Genomic DNA, 5,745 nt, shown 5'->3' on the forward strand with positions numbered 1-5,745 from the left:
AGAATAGCACAGGAAAGATCAGCCCCCATGATTCAATTAACTCCCCCTGGGCCCCTCCCACAACACGTGGGAATTCTGGGAGATACTATTCAAGTTGAGATTTGGGTGGAGACATAGCCAAACCATATAGGGGCTATCACTATCATATAAAAAATCTTCTGAGAAATAAATCAAGGGTCCGTATCTCTCTGTCTTTCTACACAATCATTAGAAGTGTGTTACCTTACACAGAACAGCCAAATAAAATCAAATAAAATGGACAGCATAACAATCACCAGCATTTGAGAAGAATATCATAAAGGAAGTGGCCACATGCAAAAACTACAAGTCAAAGCTGAAAAAAAAATGAAATTAAAGATTGCTTAAAAACATTCTAATTACTGTCTTATGCAATTCAATTTTTTTCTAATTACTGTCTTATGCAATACAATTTGTCAAAATGCTTCTGAATTGTTTTTATTACTTTATATAAAATATAAATTTATATAAAAATAAATTTAATTTGTTTTTCTAATGCATATTAGGATTAATTTGAAAATATATGATTTGTGATCTCTCAGAGAGTACCGATCAAGTAGATAATAACATTATACTTTATGTTAAATGCAATTTATTATGATGAAACATTAATTTGTTAAACAGAACTCAAAGTCCACAAAGTGACTATGAAGAAACATTAACTTTGATTAGTTCACCTATGTTTTCTAAAAAATAATATCCAGTTAATACAGGTTAAGCTAAAACAATTGAAACATTTCAGTAATATAACACAGATCGATTTTTAATAGAATTGCAGATATTGAGTTGGACTTCCTAAGGATTATTCTGCAGGCTAAAATAACAAAACAAAAGACTGCTCCAAGTATAAAATAATTACAAATTTCTGTACTATAAAACATGTTATGAACAAATTTACAAGGTAAATATATACATGCATATACACATACACATTCACACACACACATATATATATGGGAGGAAGTGTGATGCTTATTTCATAAAACAAGTTGAGCTCCCTTATCTCTTGCTTTATTTTCAGAAAAAGTTGCTGTGTGTATATTAGGTTGGTGCAAAACTAAATGTGGTTTTTGCCATTTTTGCAATGACCTAATATATATTCAGTTATAATATATTCAGTATATATAATATAACACATATGTATTGCACATGTTATATATTATAATGTGTTATATATTGTGATGTGTTATGTATTATAATATATATTACTATATATAATGTAATATATGTGTATACACACATATATACATAGACATATACATTCATTGATTCTTGCCTCTAGTTATGTTATTCTTACTATACATCATGATGTTAAAATACAATATTTTCTTTCACTTTATGGTAATTGAATATAATAACTTTAAAATCACTTTTTAAATAAAATATATTTCAATATATATAGATTCTTTGGGGTCAATTGCATTGTCAAAGATTGGTAAACAATCCATTGTCTTTATCTCAAGCTGAGCCATAACTCCCTAATCTGTCTGGTAAATGCCAGTGATTTGGAGTAATAGTTTTAGTGAAAAAGTGCTATAAATACTATTTGTGATTTCATTAATGTTACCTTTCTGATTTTAAAATTTATTTTTTCAAAAGTTTTTTTTCTGTTAGAAGCCAGGCTGGTCTTAAACTCAAAATCCAAGTATTTTCTCCAAAATCAAGTACTTATCCTCTGATTTTAACCTATTAACTCTTTGCAAATCCACCATTTGAGCTTTGCATTATTAGCAGATAAGTTGTCTTTCCACATTGTCACTCTAAAGAAATTTGTCTTTTTATTTTTAGATTTATGTTTCTCATGTGGTGAGATTATATTCAGTTTTTCCTACAAAAGGAATGAGAATATCCCCAAAATGCAAAGTTGTGATAACTCTGTTAAGTTTTAAGGATATTGCATGTCTAAAGAGATTGATTATATCCTTAATCTTAAGCCAGTAAATCTTTAATGTGCTTAGGTAGAGGGCCAACTGCATATGAATTATTTGCAACCATTATTAACTCATCATCAAAAGAAGGGTGAAGAGAAATAAGTTTTCTTTTTTAATAATCAAAACCTGCTCTGTGTTTCCCGCCGATAAAAATGTAGCATCACATTTTTCAGGGTAATACAGTCATAGAACTAAATGTTATCATCCAATAGCACACGGCACTGACAAACCAGAAGAAAGTCTCCAGTATAGCTGAAAGATGCTAGGTTTAAAAGATTGTCAAAAGCTTATGTCCATGAGGATACTTTATATATTAAATAAATCGTCTACTGGCTAGCATTCTAAGTTGTGGAAAAGAAATATGTAAATGTTGATTGCTCCCCAATAAAACCAACATGTATAGTTTCTGTTAATTATAATTGTAAAGCATCTTTTACCTCTTTGAACATTATTTTATGCCTCTGTTCTTAATGTCTACAGGCTAGAAATCTAGCAAATACAATTAGCATGTATTGACCATCATTATTCTGATAGACACTGATAGGATTTACATAGTTTTATTATATTTCATTTTCACGACCACCTTGTTAACCCCATTTGAAAGCTGGAGAAAAAGGTCAATAAAGCTTCACTGGTCTGAAGCCTTAAGGTTCATAGCTAATAATAGGCCAGAATGTTGCTGAGGAGATGGCTACCTATTGCCTCCTTTGTTGAAATTTGGTAGTCAAAGCATTGCATAATCACATAAGCCATTCAAAGCACTGAATAAGTATTTTCAAAGGCTCATCAGAAAGCCTATAATGCCCCCATATGCTTTCCCGAGTATGTTATGTATGCCTCACTTTCAATATACTGTGAGAGCAGCATATGGTTCTTTGATGGAATGCAATGGAAAATGACAGGCTGTTTCAAGATGTTCCATCACCAATTTCATGAATAATGCATTAGAGTAACAGGTATAATCAGTGTCATTTAAGTCTTCAGCCTCCAGAGAATCAACAGCAGCATGCAGAGAAACCAACGATCAGTTTTGATACTTTAAATGCGTATTTTAAAAAAAGTTATTCTTTATTATTTGTTTTCCTTGGAAGCAAGGTTTTTCTAATGCAGAAAAAAACAACAAGAAATATAACATGTTAATAATTAAACTTGATTTACACCCCTTCCTTTAAGTTAAAAAATAAAAGAAAAATGTTTAAAGATAAACGTATTTTTAAACATGTAAAAATTAATTAAAAATTGTGTTAAGTTTTATTGTTAAGAGTCACTATAGAAATGTTTCACAATGAGTTATTGATATAGTTGTTAGAATCCTGAAGATATAATACTTTGTAACAAGTTTTAAGCTTTGCTACTAGAATAAACTCATATAAAGTATAGCATTAATTCTAATTTTGTATTTATACCAATTTTCCCGTTTATGAGTTTCACAAAACATCTTTCTTGAATCTGACAAAATCAGAATGGTTATATATTTTAATAGAAGTATAGATAATAATGTTAAACTGTAAACTTTGTTAATATAAATTCCATTTCTAAAAATGAGACAGATAACATGAAATTGCCTCACAACAATCTAAGAAGTAGCTAAAGCAATTCTGATAGTTACTGCACTTTTGGCTTTGGAATACTGACTGATTAATCAGAAGAAGGAGGAGACTGAGTTTCTGTTTTATGAATAAGCATGCAAAATATGATTCTAATCTCTTGGGATATGAATCACCATGTATTTTCCCTTCTACGCTTCCTCACAATGCCTACAACAGGGCTTTGCACATAATATGCTACGCAGGTATTTAGTTAAATCACATTAAATGTAAAGGTAGATAAATTTAGAAAGATAAAGGGAAGAAAGTAGAAAATAAAGGGAATAAAGATGGAAAATAAAGGGAAAAGGTCATACTTTCTGTGATTATTGATAGCTCATTCATTAGAATGGATACTTTTAGCATTAACAAATTTAAAAAGCAGTATTTCCATACCCACTTTTCCAAGTGTTGTATTTGTTTATTTATTTATTTATTTATTTAGAGATGGAATCTTACTCTTGTTGCCCAGGATGGAGTGCAGTGGTGTGATCTTGGCTTACTACAACCTCCGCCTCCTAGGTTCAAGCGATTCTCCTGCCTCAGCCTCCTGAGTAGCTGGGATTACAGGCGCCCGCCACCATGCCCAGCTAATTTTTGTACTCTTAGTAGAGACGGGATTTCGCCCTGTTGGCTAGGCTGATCTCAAACTCCTGACCTCACACGATCCTCCCGCCTTGGCCTCCCAAAGTACTGCAATTACAAGCATAAGCCACTGCAGCTGGCCCCAAATGGTGTCTTTTAACAACGAATCACATCATAAAAAATAAATCATATGGTAGTAACCATTTAAATAAGTTTTACAAGGTAATGTTTTTCACCAAACCAGTTGATATCCACATATTGTATAATAGAAGTTAATAATAAATCCCAGAAATCACTGGATGTAACATTTTATATAGATCTTATAGTCTACCCCTCCCATCTAAGTATAAATCTTCTTCAAATATTTGTGAAAACACTTTCAGTGACAGTTAACTCAGTGACAGATAACACACTCACAAGTTGTATGCTCCTAATTATAAAATTCAAGTGTCATGCAAAATTTTACCATGAATAAATTGAGATCTTAAGAGGCCAAATAAATTCAGTTACATAGTTGTGTCCCACACATGCATAGACATGGCTATGATTGCTGGCAAAGAGAGGCCAAATGGATCATTTTTCAGACTTTCTTATTCTTAGCTTCATGGTGGATTATTTTGTTTCTGTGGTAGGCAAAGCAATGGCATTCATAGATATCCATCCCCTAATTCCAAGAAGTTGTGAGTATATTATGTTACATGGTCAATGGAACTTTACAGGTGAGATTAAGTTAGATATTTTAAGATGAGATTATCCTGGAACCCATTGTAACTAAAAGAAGCTTTATAAAAGTTAAGTCAAGAGTATCAGTCAGAAAAGGTGATGTGATGTGCGATGCCATGAGCTAAGTATTAGACAGCTTCTAGAAGCTGGAAAAAAAGACAAGGAAACATATGTTCCTCTGAAACCTCCAGCATGAACACAGCCTTGCTGGTACCTTGATGTTAGTCCAGTGATAGCCCCGTTAGAGCTCCTGCCCACTGAACTGTAAATCTCTGTTGTTTAGGCTGCAAAGCTTGTGGCAATTTTTTAGACCACCAATAGGCAACAGATATCCTTCCCACCTTCCCACATCAACCCAAACCCTCTTTCTCTACTTATGCTGTGATACAGTTAAGCAGATTTAATACTTATAATATATATAAAATAAAATTTTTATATTTTATATATTTTTATATAATTTTATATAACATTTATAATATATAATATAATATATTATATACATTTTATATAATAAATAAAAATATCTATAATATAATATATTTTATAATTTTTTAATATTTTCTAATATTTATATTATACATGTATATATAAATATGTATATATAAATACATTATATCTTATATATAATGTATATAATATACTTTTTTATTTTTATAATATAAAATATATAAAATATAAAATATTATAATATAATATATAAATATAATAAATATATAAAATAAATATATTTTATTCCCTAGTGCTAGAAATAAGAGAGAAAACGTCAAAGCAGAAGTCTTCTTTTGTTCTTGTGTAGCTCAGATTTGTTACTCACAAGAAAGTACAGTTTTCAAAAATGCATGTCACCTAAAATTGAGAGGACATATTTGCTAGATATACCTGCCTCTGTACACTTCTGTTTT

The sequence above is a fragment of the Hylobates moloch genome, unplaced genomic scaffold (assembly GCF_009828535.3).
Source record: "Hylobates moloch isolate HMO894 unplaced genomic scaffold, HMol_V3 SCAFFOLD_5, whole genome shotgun sequence".
NCBI lineage: Eukaryota > Metazoa > Chordata > Mammalia > Primates > Hylobatidae > Hylobates > Hylobates moloch.